Source organism: Nelumbo lutea, chromosome 1, assembly GCF_056320005.1.
Source record: "Nelumbo lutea isolate HS-2025 chromosome 1, American lotus-T2T, whole genome shotgun sequence".
In the NCBI taxonomy this organism is placed as follows: domain Eukaryota; kingdom Viridiplantae; phylum Streptophyta; class Magnoliopsida; order Proteales; family Nelumbonaceae; genus Nelumbo; species Nelumbo lutea.
In genome coordinates this window covers 199523157-199541470 of record NC_142684.1, presented here as the reverse complement: position 1 = coordinate 199541470, position 18314 = coordinate 199523157, and the positions used below count along the sequence as shown (strand labels likewise).

Below are 18314 nucleotides of genomic sequence, written 5' to 3'. Positions count from 1 at the left end.
GCAATATTCAGTGTTGGTGTTCGAGAGCTTCTTACAGTGTGATTCTCCCAAAAAGGAAAAGGAACTCTCTTTCTTCGTAGGCAAGACTATTTATAGCCAAGGGTTAAGACTGCCATTTCAGCCCACTTAACTAACAAATTTCCTGTGAGTGGGGTGTTGGGTTAGAGCTAACTCCCATACATGCACCATTATGTAGGAGTTAGTGGTCTTGCCAATGGGACCACCCTATTACAATAGGACATGGGCCATATTGGACTTAGTACACTTGGATCCTTGAGCCACCAAGTCATATTTATGTAAATTTGGGCCTTGGGCCCATGGAGGCCCATATTAACTTGAGAGGGCTACCATGTATATTAAGCCCATTTATTTGGCTTAAATATCCACATGTCTACACTCCTCTCCATCCAAAACAGAATTTAGTAGACCACTTGCAACCAAAAGAAATTGGGTAAATTGCCGAAACCTCCACTAAAGTTTTGGATTGTTGCTAAAACCTCTCTTGAAGTTTGTTTTGCAATCACCTCCCCTGAAATTTCTTATACATTTGCAAGTAAACCCCTCTCTTAGAATCCTCTATCAAGAGGCATGAAAATGACCAAAATACCCATGCAATTATTATTGACATATTTATTTTACAATTTCTCTTCATATCAATTGCTACCCCAAACCCTTTCAATATCTTTTCCAAAAATTTCCTTTCATTAAACTCCTATTTTTTGTTGTTCATAAAGTTTGTATTTTTTTTCTATAGAAACCAACCATAGTAGTAATTGCTATGGGATTTTGGACATTTCCATGCCACTTGCTAGAGAATTCTAACAGAGGGGGTTTCTATAGAAGCCAATTTATAAATATCTTAGTATATACATGTTTATTTATAAGTAAATGTATTTAAAAAATATATACATATATATATATATATATATATATATATATATATATAGGTCGGATCAGATCGGATCTTTTCAAATCGGATAGGGGATAATCCGAATCCAATCCAATTTTCAATCAGATCCAATTATGCAATCCAATCTGAGCCAAAATTTTGATAATAGGTTATCCAAATCTAAGAAAAATATGATCAGATTCAGATCCAATCCATTTGCACCCCTACGAGGTGCCCAGATTACATCTTTTATTAGTAGCTTAGGTTTGTTTTTACTAGGATTGATTATTGTCACTACTTCTTAGTTTGGTTTGCCTTTTAGGCTTAGTTTGGAAGGAGTATAACTACAAATATGTAGAGTGCAAAACCTTATATTTTGTATTATTTTGTATGTATTTGTAGTTTGTACTCTTTCCAAACTGAGCCATATGTCTTAAAAAAACAAAATTCACTTACGCTATGTTTGGTTTGAAGGAAAGAATAGAGCAAGAAAGGAAATGTAGGGAAACCTATACAAGATTTGTAAAGATTTCCTTTCTTTTTCTTTCCTTTCCTTTCCTTTACCTACTTTTTCCTTCAAACCGAACATAGCCTTATTGTCTTCATCTCCATGTCAAGGACCGTTAACTATAGGATTCTTCATCAGGATTCTAGTGAAACATGAGAATCCTAATCCCACGTAGATTGAGATCACTCTCTCATCCTTATTTTTTCTTCATTGTTTATACTTTATATCTTCATTATAACAACATCAATATATAGTAACGGAATGGTATCCCATTACCTTTATTCTCTTTCTCTTTTACGTTATTCTCTCTACCTCTCCTTCTATTTACGGTTGTTATAGGGATGCATGTCCCCTCCCACCCAAACCTCTCTCTAGAGTCATACAAGTGCACTTAGGGAAATACCATATGCATGACTGAATCATTCAATTAGTGTTTGGTACAGTGTTGAGTTGATTAATGCAAATCGTTATTTCTACCTAGAATGTCAAATGTGATGTTTTTCACATACATACATTTTCTACTTTACATGATGGTCATATGAATTGACAATGCATATTTCTCACAAATTTGTATTAATCAACCCAAAATAATACATCAATTCAACACCACAATAACAAACACCCCCTCAGTTATGCAAGGGAAAGTTGGCCATTATAACGCCTTCATTTGCTTGAAGGTAGAATATTGAAATGTGATACCATTTTCCAATAGTATTTTTCAATTTTCCAAAATACATTTTGCTGTTGTGTGACTATCTCATGCATGTGGAGTCTGAATCTACTCCTCATAACACCTACTTCACAACACATCCCAACCATACATTGGAAACATCTCCTGTATTGTGTGTTGTAACTCATGGGAAGATGTTCTCAATACATGGTGCAAATGTACTGTAAGGTCAATGTGAGGTGTATTCTGTGAAAGAGCAAATCCCACTTCGTATTTGCACATACATAAAATATGAAAGGGATGCCTGATTTGAGGAATTTATAACATTAAACCCCTCCCTCAGATTGAACCCCTTGCAAATTTTAAAAGGTATTCAGCCCAGGCCCAACTTCTTTGCTGTAATGCCTGTTTTCTTGGTCTTAACTTTGGTTCCAGATTGGCCTCACGATGGGAGAGGAGTGGATACCAAGTTTCCATTGTAAGAAGGGCAAAAATATGGTAAATGAAAATTTTTCAACCCTAACCACTACAATTGGAATAAAAGTTGTTGGTCTACTTCACTCATGCCACGAAACCCGGCCATTCCAGAAGTTGCAAATTGAAAAACATGATAACAGGGGGATGATGATAGTGACATATATGATGTCATGATGTGGAGGTGATGGTTGAAAATGTGATGACCATGATGATATGATTGACCATAGCATATGTAGTTTTAGAGATAATAAAAAAGCTGTGTTAGCGTTCATGATATAGAAAGGTGATGATCATAATGCGATAGTGATTGTAGCTAATATCTCAATGGTGACGATGGAGACATGTGGTCTGTCACTGGTAAGTTATTAAGGCCAACGAGGATGCCGGCTAGATTGCCAATGTTTATTAAGACCACGAGCTAACACGGTTTTCAAAACCGGATCCGAAAAATCAGAATAAAATTGTTTATTTGGTCAGCGAATTGCTGACTTGGGCAGTCGGACCGTTAAATCGTCAATCTAGATAAAGATTTTGGTCATTTTTCTATTTTTATTTTATTTTTTTTTATTAGAATGAACCATCCGTTCAGACCGGATGGTTCAGAAAGCAGACCCAGAATGATTCCCTGTCTGGTCCGGTTTTAAAAATCTTGATTTAAAAACTTTTTTATTTGACACTCTCTCTCTCCTGACACCACTCCATGCTCCAGGCCTGTTACCTCGTGTAAAATCACCAGAATTTTTATTTTCTCAGGTAAAATCACCATAACCATTCCTTGGCTATACGGGCCCAAAGGAAATGCACAGTCATGGTAAAAAGGTTGTGCTTTTTTTTTCGCTTCAGATCAAAAAAATCAGTCTATGCAAAGATTATTTTGGCCACTTTTTTAGCCCCAAACTTATTCAAGATGGAGGGATGTACGCCTTAAGATTTTATTAAAAATAAATAGAATAATTAAGGAAAACAGGGGAAGACATAGCCCACCTTGCCCCAAATCCAAGATGCAAACTCTCTCTCTCTAAACTATTCAAGCGCACCCAATAGACAAAAGAAAAAACCAAGCACTTAACCCTGCCTAGGAACCGGCAGTCTAATGCAATCATTAAGACTAGGGTTGTCAATTGAACTGGATTTGGTCCAATCCAATCCAGTCCAATGTGAGTCCATTACAAATGAGCCAGGTCCAATCTAATCTAATGAATACTTTGAACTATTTTGGACGAGTCCAATTTAATGTTCAGACCATTTAATCTGTTCAAATTCATTTTAATTTATATTGTTCTCAACCCAAACCCGGTCCATTGACACCTATATTCTTATCTTAGATCAATGAACTGGATATTGGCTTAATCCAACCTAATCCAATATAAATTTATTACAGACAGATCAGGTCTAGCCCAATCTAATAAATATTTTGGACTGAAATAGTTCAATCCAATATATCTTGTTGGCCCATCCAATCCGTCCAAATTGATGTTGGATTGGACGAGTCCAGAATCAAGAACAAGTACTTTGGCATCAAATGGTAGTTGATTAACAGATTGATAGCTACAACTTATGCATTTTTAATGCCAGTATTAGCTAGCGCATCTGCAATCCTATTTGCCTCCCTGTATATATAATAAAAAGAAATTCTCATCTGAGAGACAATATGCAAAACTTCCCGAAATCAGAGTATATGCTCCAGGAAGGAACTTTGCCATCATTAAGAAGAGAAACAATGATTAGGTTGTCACATTCCACAATGATGTTAGTTTTATTCAGATCCAAGCAAAGGAGAACACCTTCACAAATTGCTTTGGTTTCAACTTGAATAGAAGTGCACTGGCCATGGGAGGAGAAACCTGCAATAATATTTCCTTGACAAGCACCATCACTATTAAGCTTCAAAAATCTTGAGTAGGGGGATGCCATTTCACCCTTTTATTTTTGTGGGCAATTGTGTTTGGAGGAAGATGGAGACATCGCGCCCACCTTTTATCAATTTAGGTTCGGTTTGAAAATAGTACAAATACAAATATGTACAATACAAATATATAAAAAATGTATAAGGTTTTGCACTTATACTCCTTCCAAACTGAGCCTAATGAAATTCGAGGATTTGGTTACAATTTATTTAGTTCAAAAATCCAAGATTTAATTCATATTATTACTTGACTTACTGGAATGGCTTTACCATCATATCGGCGTCTACATCTCTCCACCCAGATTTCTCGAAGCAAAATGGAAGGAACAAGCTTTAAAGATTGACTCCTTTGAGAGTTGCTCTTACATAAATTCCACGTACCAGCTCAAAACCCGGTGTTGAGTCCTATAAAATGGAAGGAACATCAAATATTGTTGCAAAGAAATTGAAGCATTTCATAGCTAGGATCCCAATAGAAAACAAGTGATCAAAGGTTTCTTGATTTGAATACCCACAACAGATACACTTTGAAGCAAGAGATACACTTGAAGAAGTGGTCCAAAAATTTATCCGAAGAAAAATACATTTTACATGAACCCTACAGTTCTCTACAAAAGAAAGGGTAAAAATGATCAACTCCATGAGTTTTGATTTTTGAGATGGGAAAGGTTATGGTTGTCTTATCCCTCTACTTCTTATTCAAATATCGTTTAAGTTAATTGTAACCAGAGATATCCTTCCCTAACTCACTTCAAACATATATTAGGATTTCAATAATTATAATTTGGTATCCATTAACAAAGCCATCAAATGAATGGATTATATCCATAGGAATATCCACAACTCTACTTTGTCAAGATTGATTCTTTAATTAGGTATAACAGAGAATAATGGAGGAATATAAAATGATTCATCATGCCATCTCCGGTTCGGTGGAAGAAGGTAATTGGTATTATTGATGGTGAAACATCGCCGTTTTACTCTATAAAAGGCATCTACCAATATATTCCTTTTGCTTTACTCAGCTTCATACTTTTGATAGGATATATTTGGCTCTACTTCAACTTGTAATTTTTAATTTGATCACCGTTGTTTCACTTAAATCCCGTGTTTTTGAACCATCGTTGACTCAGAAAGTTGGACCATTTGGCCTAGGAATCGCCAAGCAACCATTTCCATTTTATCTTTAACTGGGTTTTTGGCCCAAAACCATTAATTTGGTCGGTGACCTGCTAACTTGGGTGGTCGAATTGTTGATCCATTCAACGGCATTGATTGTTTCTTATTTTAATTTTATTTTTTAAATTAGAATGGATAATCCATTTGAACTGGACAATTAAACCGTTGACCCAAAAACCGGTAGCTAAAACAGTTTCCAATTTTAGATTGATTTTTAAAACCCTGCTTGAATCACTTTCCTAACATCCTAAATATATAACTCATTTTTGTTGTCTTTAAGGCACATTTGGGAGGGCTGAGAGTCTGAGATATAAGCTTTGGTTCAGCTAAGATGGTTCAACTATTTTGAAACAGTTTTTTTTTCCATAAATTAAGCTGCTATTATCTCTAATAATTATTATTTCAAAATGATCCACCTGGATAACCTTTTTTAGTTCTGTCTCCTCCTTCTATTGGTCTCGTAAGCTCTTTTTTTTTCGGTAATCAAAGTTCATGCTTGTAACTAAGAAAAGTGAAGTAGCTAACCTAATTGGTTTTAAAATAAAGGGAAATTTTCCAATCAATACCATGTAATTTGGCTTTAGTAACAATTTGGCCTCCAAACTTTAAAATGTGATAATCCAATACTCAAATTTTCAAAATGTGACAATTCAATACTCGAACTTTCAAAATGTGACAATTCAGTACCTATCGTTAATTAGTATGTTAATCAGCCATTAAATGACATTTGAAATGACAAGAATGCTCTTTAAATGTCATCTAATTCTCTTTATCAACCACCCAAACATTAACAATAAAATGACCAGTCCCAAATTCTAGCTTCTTCTAAACAGTCACTAGCTTTTTTGAATAGAAGAGCTAGGATTTGGGACTGAGTTTTTTATCAACTTTGGATGATTGATAAAGAGAATTAGATGGCATTCAAAAGGTATTTTTGACTTTTCAAATGTCACCTAGTACTGGATTGTCACATATTGAGAATTTAAATACTAGATTGTCACATTTTGAAAGTTATGAATCATCACATTTTAAAGTGAGGGACTAAATAGTCACTTGTGCGAAATTACTGATAGAGAATTTTCCCTAAAATAAATAAAAACAACCCAATTAACTATTATCGCGATGCTTTAGCTAGCTATTAACTCCCTCCGATCAAAGAACCCCCATTAACTATTACAAAGAAAAATGAAAAAAAAGCAAGAGCTAATGCACACAGATTCGAGATTAGTTGAGTGCCATTAATTGAATGAAGAAGGCAACAGCTTTCTTAAATGTTAAATCCAAGGACAGAAACTGGCACCAGCTCCATTTATGACTGACCAACCTTCTCCCTACAAATTTTCAGACTCGTAAAAAAAAGAGTACATCCATTGACTGTGGAAAGTGGAGACGCTTCCGTCCACATTCTTCCATTAAAATCCATTGATTAAAGTCGCACTACTGTCATCAGTCTCCTTCCTATTCTATTCTATGTTCATCAAATGGCATGTTGTATGATTGGTACATCGTTTCTTTATATGGATACTATATTGTAAAGGAGGGGAACACCAAAATCCCCCTTTCTGGAGATTAAAGCTTTCAGACACTTAACAACATAAAAGATTCCATACCTCTTGTGTATTTATATCTCCCCAACATCAAATTCAACTACTCGCCATATACTGAGATTAAACTACTCTTTGACAGTGAATTCGGATTGGCTCCCACAATGAACCCAATAAACAGTTGGAATGTGAAATGTGGTGTAGGTCACGTTGTTGTGGGTAGCCAATGTAAATTATTTGACAGTGGGGTAGTGAACTGAAATCACGATTCAATTGTCAATATATAACCAAGGCAGAAACCCTAGACCTAGTCAAGAAGGCTGATCTGGGACTATTCTTGTTTGAGTTGGGATCTCTTCCAATAAAATCAGTCCCAACACTCTTGCAACTATGGGTGCAAGTGGGGTATTCAATTCCAAGATTTTACACTGCATCGGACCCGGATTTTCAGTTCAGACCCATCCACTACAAGTCGGGTATCCAAGTTGCAGCCCTGCTTCCAAGATCTATGTTTACACATGTCATCATAAGACTGAGACCTACCATGTATGAAATTAAATGCATAGACACAAATCATATTGAAACATGTTAAAACTGTGTTTTGTTGTGAAGAGATCCGGACCACTCTGATTTGTCTATGCCAAGGTCCATTTCATTCTTTAGTTATATAATACACCAAAGTGTGCATACATACGTGTATGCATATGTGTTTTAAGAGTTGGGATCTATTTTCAATAGATTTGACACCGCACATCTAAGACATGATGGATCTCGTGGTGAGATGTGTGGTGTCATATATCAGGTTGGAACAAGCATCTTTCCTTTCCTTGGAAAGAGGTCTAGTCATCAAGGATGTAACTCGTATTGGCTCAAATTAACATTTTGCACTGCTTCCAAATTCTAAACTTGGGCGAGGTTCATTTCAAAATTTGACAAAAAGCTAACCAAACTCAGTCAGAGATCACATTGGCACCCTACAGAGCACGTCTCACAGCACATCCAAACCATACATTAGGAACTTATTCCAATGCACAGATGTGAATTCACCTGACCCCACCAAGCCTAAAAATTTTGAATAAATTCTGACAGCCTATACCGCCACTGGGAATAGAGTTCCTTGTACACTATGATCCCGGCTGGCCTCTTAATTTGATTGCCAGCTCTGGGATCAAGGGGGGAGCTGGACATAAATCATAAATGTATGCAGCATGCACGTGAAATAGAACCAATTGAGCTTTGAGCAGAATATGGAATCAGTCCTGCTTTCTTTTTCTATTTATTTAATTTCATGACCAATTACATGTTGGCTTTGTATTTGTTTATTTGCTTAGGGTCATTTATTAGATAATCCCTTATAATTTCACAGATCTCCTTTAATCTGTATTATAGTTTGTATTTTACTAAAATACTTTTTATAATTTGCAACCTATTTATTTTTTGACTTTTCATTAAGAATTATTTGTTTTGCCATCTGAAAATAATAATATGTTCACCTTGGGCCCATGGTTGTTTATTGCAAAAGTACCCTTAAATTGAATGAAAAATATTCAAGGGTTTAGATCCATAGTTGTTTATTCCAAAGGTATCTCTAACACTTTTTGGTATTGAAAACAAAATTTATCAAATAGAAAAAAATAGAGTGGTTGTTTGTGTTTTACTAAGGACAAAACTAGAATTTTTGTTTTTAGTTTATTTTGATTAAATTTATTTAAATGAATGTTAAGGTTAAAATTGCCATTTTCTACTTTCATCTAATAGAAGATCAATTAAATAAATTGAATGCAAATTACTATAAAGAATGTTTTAATAAAACATGAAATTATAAGGGAGGTTTTAGTAAATTCATAAAACTATAGAATATGTTTTAAATAACCCATTTGTTTATTCATTTATTTGTCTTGCAGTATTTACAAGGAGAGAAGCACATAGACATCCTTAATTTATTATGGCTGAAGTGCAGTTCATCAACAAATAAAACTATGGGTATATATGCAGAAAAAGAAAAAAGAAAAACAAATAAAACTATGGGCTGAATCAATTAAATATAGATGCCATATGTTAGGCTATTTTAGTCATAAATAAGCTCAGTAGGCCATAGACGCTACCTAATAGCAGAATTGTCATCAGTATGGCTCATTGGCTCAATAAATTTTTTAGAATATTTTTTAGTGGAATTCTTTATTAGGGAATAAACGCACGCATTCTTTCCTTGAATTGGGTGGTTGCCAGTCTTGAAGTAAATTTCTGATGGGAAAAAACAAAAGGAAACAATGCTTATCTGAATATCCTTCATTTGATTGCTTGCCCCTAATTAATTTCCTTGTTCTATTGGGGTAATGTGCTTTCTGAATGAATTAAAAAGCTAATTCTAATTTTCTCATAAATGAGCTCTAAATTTCAATTTACAAAACTTCTGCGAGTCCCATTGGGAGGCATATGAAAACTTTTCATAAAAAAGCATATATACCCCTTCACCTCAAAACTCAAAAGCTTTTCCTTCTCTTCCATCTTCCGACCCAAAATCACTTTAACAAATTTAAGATATTGTAGATCATGTTTGATCTTTATGTCTAAGGAACTCCTAGATCATACGCATAATCACCAAGAGAAGAAAGGTGGAAAATACAATTTATTATTAGGCCAATAAAGTGGCACCCAGATTTTGGATTGTTGAGCTTACTACTTTGCTAGAAATCTTGATAAAGAGCTTCCTCATACTGTAATAATTAGGAATAATTTTGGATATGAACTGACCTCTCTATCTTATCTTTATGGCTAAACATGCCTACGCCCACGTGGTTACTTATCCTACAGATTTCAGCTTTAACAAGGAATACTTGCATTTTACTTCTAGCAAAGCTTCTTTTACAAGGTGATGAATTCTAATTTAATAAAAATAAAAAGAAAAAGATGAAAACAATTTATATACAAGAATTGGCATATTGATTTAAGGTTTTAGGTTAAAAGTGGTATCAAACTTTTATATATAAACCCTATTTACATATATACTTAATTCCCTTGGCAAAACATTGCCACCTATTGTGAAAAAATTAATTAATATTGATGGCCACTTGTATCGTTATAAACGGAGCTCATGCCTTCCCCATCTCTATACTCATAACCAAGGGTAGCCCATCCCTTACATCCTCACTCAATTTGATTTGTTAAAATCCCAATTCTAACTTTAAAATAATTCATTACTTTTTCCTAATTCTAACTTTAATATAATTCATTACGTTTTCCTTGCATCAATCCAATTTGTTTAAATTGGATTTTTAGATTGGTCTTGAATTATAATGACTTATTTACTTTATTTTGTACAATTGAATCGGGCAATGCCTTAATTTTAACCTAGTCTAGAAATTTCTATCCAATTTCGATTTTTTATTATTGAACCTAAAGGCTTTTATGTATTAGGTGAGGTTCAGTTTTTATTCTCTAACAAGAACCGACTGTGAGGTGTTGAGTATCACTTGCTGCTCTCTGGCCCATAATACCAGTACCGTACATCATGGACGGTTGGACCTTTCCATCTACCCAAATTTCTGTATATCATGCATAGCCACGTGGCTTAACTTAGTACGTACCATTCAAACTACAAAATTCAGTTCATCATCAACAACATCGAAAGGAAGAGAAGGGAATCAAAGGCAGGGTCCAGCTGAAGATTTTCCCTGTTTTTTAATTGGAGGGAAATGTGACCTCTGCCTGCTGGCTGGTGTGTCTTCAGTCCCCACTCAACAGTCACAAAAGAGTCCACCGTCTCCATGTGACCTGCCATGGCCAGCCCCCAATACTTTAATTCGTCCTCTCCTTCACTGTTCCTTTCTTTCTTTAATTTCTCCACTTTGGAAACAAGGTCACTCCCCACCTGGTAGGGCCCCATGTTTTTTGGTGCTATCACTACACTTTGCTTTCACTCTTTGAAAACAATATGCCCTTAATTTACCTGTCTTGTTATTCCCACAACACATGCTTCTGGTTTTCAATTGCACAACTCTCTTGAATCCTGATGAGATCAATATGAGTGAGTCATGTTTAATTACTGCATGAACCTGAGTAGGAAATACTTGTATGGTGGATGGAATACATGTAACTTGTCCCTGGTCTTTACAATCCAAACCCGCTAAATATGGGTAAGGAGAGGGTTTGGATCTCAGATAGACCAATTAAATTTCATGTCCCATGTTCAATTTAATCTTCTAAGATAAATGTCTATAAAAACTTTTAGTTCTGTTGAACTATTTTCCATTCCTTTTTTTTGTGTATCCATTTGTTTACATGCTTAGTCACTCCAAATGGAACTACTACATTTCCCCAACTACACTGCTAGCTCCCGTGAAGTGGGAAACCCAAGGAGAAAAGGGTAGAAGATATATTTTTGAAAAGAAAATTCATGTCTGTTCTGTTTCTTTTGCTCTTTTGCTGTGTTTCAACTTTCAATGAAATTTGAATTCCCTCTTCACCAAATTTTCTCATTTTCACATGTTCTCTGTCTAACATTTCCACCTGTTTTCTTGTTGGGCAGTGGATTACAAAGAATATATACAACCCTGTTTCTCATTTAGTCATTTTGATGGAGTAACTTTTTTATTTCTGAAAGGTAATGGGCCCAATCCAATGCCATGAGAGAATAATGAAGTGGGCAGAAGAAAATCGACACAGAACATTGGTAAAAGAAAAAAGGAATAGGAAAAGTTGAAGAGAAAGATTGAAAGAGTAAGGTTGGACTCTGCTTTTTGTAACTTTTACTTTGTCCGTGTTTATCTTTATCAACCCGTAAATTGCGGACACATTTTCCAATTCCAAGTGTCCAAAACTTTTTCAACCCCCAACGACCACACCAAGAACAGTTGAAAGTCATCAATGAATGAACTGATCAGAATGTATCTCATATTAAGCCCAACTTTTGCAGGTTTAATTGTTTGAAGTGACTAATACAGTGGTTAAAGCTAAGCTTATTGGGGTGATCGCCAATGAAAGCAAATGCTTGGCTCCACTAAATTATTAATAAATAATGCTTGAAGCCTTGAAGGGTCTGCAACATAATCAAAGATTTATTTGTTCTATTCAGAAAACCTATCTGTTACACAATTGTGAATAACTTAATCCTAGCTGACTTGTATGTGATATTAAATTATCGCCAAGTTCCATTAGATAATTACTATTTAGAAGATTCGAGAATTGACCGCGGTCAATTAAATACCACTAAAAAGACACCAAATGCTGTGTTGAATTTGACAGAAATTAACAGAGAAACGGATAGTTGAGAGTTGAGAGGGGGAAGTTCTTTATTTACACGCAACTGAATTGCAGAGTTAATTTACAGCAATGACACGTCGGAGGCATTAAAATTCAGCACAACTCAACCAAGAACCAATTGGGGGTTCCTTTGCTGCAAGCGGACTTCAGAGTTAAGAGACTCGTTTTGAAGAAAGAAAGAAATGGACCATTGTTAGTAGTTGGATTGGACAACGGAAACATCATAGACCATGCGATGTGTTCCTTCCCCAGTCAATCATGGGTCAGATCAGGCAGATGTGGATTGGAATTTGGAAGCTTAACCAACTGATCAACTAAATGCAGGTGGCTTCACTTTGCAACTTCATTCCCTCACCAAGGCAAAAGACTCTTCTTACACACACGGATCACAGAGTGAGAGACTGAGAAACATACACAGAGGGGGAGGGAGAGAGAGAGGGAGATTATAAAAGACCTCCATTAAGGATTTACATATACATGTTACATTTACAAATTACAAATATCAACTCACTTTCAGACTCTTTTGCGCCATTAGCACAAAAGGAAGGCAAAACTAAACCAGAAACAGGAGCAAGATAGCTTAGAAACTAAGAAACATACTAATAATTAATAGCTAAGGCTTGAGCACGGCTGCAGCCTGGTGCCTTGAGGCAAATCTGTTAAGCAACGCCAAGGCATTGCTAGTAACTTGGGCGACATTGAGGATCTTCCCCCTAATGGCCGTCTTCACATGTCCGTCCATGCCGTGACCAGCGAAGCCGTCCATACAAGTGTTCTCGTCGGTGAGCGCAGCGCTAACCCAAGTCTGAACGTTGCTCATATGCCACATGAAGTCCTGACTGGCTCCTCGGTTGATCTGTCCCAGCTCATGAATGGATCGGCTGATCCGGTCCACACTGTCACCCAGGTTGTCAACGCAATCCTTCACAGCTTGATATTGTCTGCCCTTCAACCCACGAAGCCTGGTCATCTTCGACACGAATGCCGTGGCCGATCTGGCCCGGCCTAGGCTAACCTGCAAGGCTGCTTGAGCCAATTGCCGCGGGCTTTGTTGGATTGCGTTGGCGTAGACGGAGAGACTCTCCACACAGACGGCCGGGTAGCGAGTCACACCACAGGAGGCCTTGATGAAATCTGTTGGACTGGAGGACTCGACCCTGCCGGTGCCGGCTGCATACAAGATTATTGAGACCAGTAGCAAGGAAAGGCTAACGCGTGCCATTATCGTTCGAGTTTTGACAGATGAAGAGAAGGGATTGGATTGAGATTGAGTGAGTGGGGGGAGGGAGGGTCTATTACTTTGTTTATATAGGCGGACGTCCCTCATGACTCATGATTAATCCTATTCATTCGTGAGGTTTGGTCACATGCCTCCTACCTTATTTACTCCGCCTGTGCCACAATTAGTTGAGTTGCATCACACAGATGTGAACTGAACTGGGTTTTGGAAATTGGGACAAAATTTTACAAAATAAAATAGAGCAGAGGGCTAGAGAACCATTCATTCTAGGCGTAAATACATATATGGTGGCAACGAGCCGAACTTTTAGTTGCTCGAGCTCGGCTCGTCAAAAGTTCGGCTTGGCTCGGTCGGCTTGGTTTCAATCGAGTTTGACTCAATTATTAAGTGAATCGAGCTCGAACCTATTAGAGATCGGTTGATGAGGCTCACGAGCCCGTTCAAATATATATATAATTATAGAAAATAATATATATATATATATATAATAAAAATATTATAATTTTTAATTTTTTAAATATAAAATAAAAAAATTATATATAATTTTTATTTTTATAAAATATTTTTTTAATATTTTTATAAAATATAAAACGAGCCAAACCAATCCGAACTTGAGCTTATGAACTTTTGACTTGAGCCGAGCTCGAGTTCGAGCTCAAGGTTCTGGCTCGAGCCTTGTAGAATAGTCTCGAGCCTGGTACTATTTGGCTCGGCTCGGCTCAACTCGAATCCACCCCTAATATATAATAAGCATATTAGAAATGGGTTTTTCTTAACTTTATCAACAGCTTAGGCCCTGTTTGGCAATATTGTCACCTGTTTCTGTTTTTTTTAAATATCCTGTTCTAGAACAAGAATTTTATATTTTGTTCTTCAGGAATAACAGATTTGTTTGGAAAATTGTTCTTCAAAAATGATTTTTCATTCTATAGAAACAGAAATAGCATTTGGATAATGAAACTATTTCTTAACATCAGTTTGCTACAATATCAAATCTACCACATCAGTTTTAGAAATTCCTGATTTTCTTCTATTTATCTCTCTAATCCACCACTACTTCTACTCTTCTCCTCCAACAATACCAAATCTCCTTATTTCATAATTTTTTATGTTACTTCACAACCTAGAATTTTCATCCTTGTGCAAGACAGACTCGAAACTACACCAAACTTGGTCGAGCATTTACATCCATCTAGGACAAATTACTTACAATGTTACATTGAAAAATTCCAATCATAGATGGAATTTGATGCCCACATCACTATTATGGTCAAGCATTTACATCCATTTGGAGTTACTACTGTATCCCATCGAATGTGGAGTCCAAGGCAACTCATTGTAAAAGATGTTCAATCAAACAGAGTATCAATATTTCACTGAAAAAAAAGGAACAGTAACCAATACAAATCATCACCATCAAGCAATTCTGAGAAGGTATCAATCACCTCTTGATAACAAACCAAACATAGCTTGTAAATGATTGGGTTTGCGGTAAGAACTTGGATTTGTAGTGGGAGCAAAAACATATATAAAAGAAAAACTATCATCTTCTTCCGCCTCCTCTTCCAAAATTTGCTCCCCTTATAATGCCATCTAACGGTGCGCGAACTTCATCAAACTTGACTGAGAGAGGGAACATTACGTCAGCCAGGGAAGAAGAGAATTTAAGCAAGAAAACGGGTCAAAACGGCAACATTAGTAGGATGAGTGATGAGATTTCAATTTCATACGGAGGAGATAATATTAACGGTTGTAATAGACTCTGTTAATACGGTGAGAGCAAAAAACCACTTCAAAGGTGAATGTGGCCGGAGTTTAAAACAGATGCCAAAAACCATACCTGTTGACGCTCGCCGGTGTGTTCGGTTGGAGCCAAGCCGAGATCCTCCTTCCTCTGAGTTCTATTGTTTAGTGCGAAAAACCGAAAACACCCCACATATTTCATGGGAATGCGTTTTTTGAGAGCGTCGATTTTTCACTCCCAAAAAACGCAAAATTTGAGTGTTATTCTCATGCAAGAATAAGGTGTTTTTTTATTATACCAAACGCATATCTGCTCCGTCAGAACACCGGAAATGCACGAAACGTTCTCAGGAAATGCTATCAAATTGGGCCTCATACTCTAGAAAATGAAGTTAGAAAAACAAGTAGCCACTAGCATAGCCAGGGCACGAGCCAAAAGGTGGGATCAATGACCCACATCTTTGTCCATTTTACGCATTCGGTTCCAGTTCGGACCTACGCAATAGGACAAATGAATATGAACTGGTGCCCAACTTTCTTATTGAAAATTGTCGTTGTATTATATATTTTTTAGATGGGTCTTTAATTAGGACGGCCCCTCGGATTACTTCAACTCGCTCCATATCATGTCTTGGAAAAAAAACAAGTTTTAATTTAATGAGGTTTTACTTATTTTTTATGTTTTTTAGTATTGAGTCTGAAATAATATATGTATGTATGTATGTTTGTATGTATTTAAATAATAAAGTTTTTTACAAGAAGTGACAAATAAATAAAATCCCGATTAATAAGTCACGTCTTTTTCCAAATTTATGTTGATGTTGAATCGAATGCTGTATAGGCTTCAGGAAGCTAATGTAAATGAAATTGGTGGTCTAGTTTTGCACTTTTGTTTGGCATTTTTTATGTTTTAAAATGCTGTATAAGTTGCTCAGCTAAAAATGGAATCGATATCTTTATATTCTCTCTCTTATCCACAAAAAAAAGTAGAAGTTTTTTACTTTTAATTTATAACGAACTAGATTCTCTATCTTGTTGTTATTCAAATCCAACTTAAAAATGTCTTCTTTTTTCCAATCTCAAATTTAACGATTTTATTTGGTTCCAGACGACCCATCTGTGCAATTAATTGGGCGGAAATTTGGTCTTGATTCCGGTAATCTCTCGCTAGAAGAATCTGATTAAATCAGCAGCACCATAAATATTTGTTGAATTTTCGTCGAGCATTTGGTTGGAATTTTGGTTTTCTGTTTCTACTTAGAGTCGCATTCTAAAATTATCACGAGAAGAAGTATAGACAGGCCATGCAGAATTCTGAATTCTGTTACAAATCTATAAACATTCAAAAGTTCAAAAATCCAGATTCTATAAATTCATATCCATCCGTAAATTGACATCAATTTTAAATCAACAATTACTCTAATTGTATTTTGAGCTTATGAATTCTACACCTGGGCTGAACGGTCATTCTTCCCTTCTTAATCAGTGTCACTGGTCCAAAATAATGTATTATTACATATGGAGAAGGTTGATACACGATTGGGACGCACGGGTCCGAAGGTCCAAATTATCCACATGAGTCGGTTGATATGTGCACGTTCTTGCAATCAATCTAAAAGTAGGTTTTGATTGAATTGGGGCCTGTGAACTCCGTTTTCTCCCTGCCGAGCGCCGAGTCGCCGACCTCTCTAATCCAAGGTTTTTAACCCAGACCAGAACCATCAATGTTGCCTCTTAAAATTCGAGATAGACCGACCGAGCAAATGGGTTTTAGGAATTGTTTGGATTCTCGGAAGTCCCAACCCTCCAAATCACCATCACAAGTTGCGTGATTAATTGAAGTAATATTAGGCATATATCATGAATGAAGTTGGGGAGCTTTGTCTCCGAGCCATGAGCCATGAGCCATGGGGCCTGGCGCCTGGACCAGGATTTGAGATGGAGATAAGAAAGGAGACACTCTCCGCTCCACCGCCTCTACGATACAGGGCACATGGACCACTTTGATGCAACAGCAAATGTGAAGTTTCCCAGGCTATTTGGATTCCAAAGATCCAAACAAAACCTTAAAAGAGACTTAACTCCGATAAGATGACAGGGCCCATTGAATGGTAATGAGTGTCCCACATCAGCTTCACCGGCCGACGTATCCAGGCGTACTAGGCTACTACTATAAATCTACAATTATGAAGTGAATATGGTCCAGACAGCCAGACTGACTGTTGCCTACCTGTGCGAGTTATTAATTCAATTGAATATAAAACAGATAAATATGGATACACACGATGCAGAATTCTGAATCCAATCCCCTTACTACTAACCCTTTTCCCCTATAAACCACATCCTGTACATGAATGCATTTTCTCTGTACTTCAGGATTATAAAATTTTGACATAGGGTGATTGGTCATTCTCCCAATATAAAAAGGCTAGAATAACAAAAGTATGGAATGCCCTCCGCCCGTCATAGGCCCTGGATTGGATCCTTCCAGACTATCCAACAATAGTCCAAAGTCACGGCTCACGAGTTAGTTTTTCAGTTTCGGAAAATCTGCAATGCCCATGTCGGTGAGTCTGAACACTGGAATAATAAGCAAACTAAGCGGAGTTCAAATCAGCCCCCATGAGATTCCCCTTTCCAATATACAGCGGGAATGTATTGTGGAATGTTGTGGGGATAATTTTGTGGGGGTTGATTTTTTGTTTGGTATCGTTGTCATTGTTCCAGAAAACAGCTGTCATATTAATACCATATTGGAAAAAAATCAGTGCTGGTATTTGTATAGAATCGTTTTTTTATTAAAAATTATGCTCTAAGCCATGTCTCAGAGGAAGGCATGGTTTAGAGTAACATCAAAGTTTGTGTTTCCTAGAGCTACAATTTATTGTTGCAAATA

At 36.4% G+C, this 18314-nt stretch overlaps 1 long non-coding RNA gene and 1 pseudogene across 2 annotated transcripts; both read right to left on the bottom strand.

The window, feature by feature from the left end:
• Positions 1 to 12878: 12878 nt before the first annotated feature.
• Positions 12879 to 13864, bottom strand: LOC148880303 (21 kDa protein pseudogene; annotated as a pseudogene). Its single transcript, XR_016104517.1, has one exon. The product of XR_016104517.1 is annotated as a 21 kDa protein pseudogene (transcript).
• Positions 13865 to 15021: 1157 nt separating this feature from the next.
• LOC148880302 (uncharacterized) lies at positions 15022 to 15809 on the bottom strand. The gene is made up of 2 exons (XR_016105941.1): positions 15516 to 15809; positions 15022 to 15298 (listed from the first exon to the last, which is right to left on the bottom strand). It is a non-coding gene; the product is annotated as an uncharacterized LOC148880302 (long non-coding RNA).
• Between the last annotated feature and the right edge of the window lie 2505 nt (positions 15810 to 18314).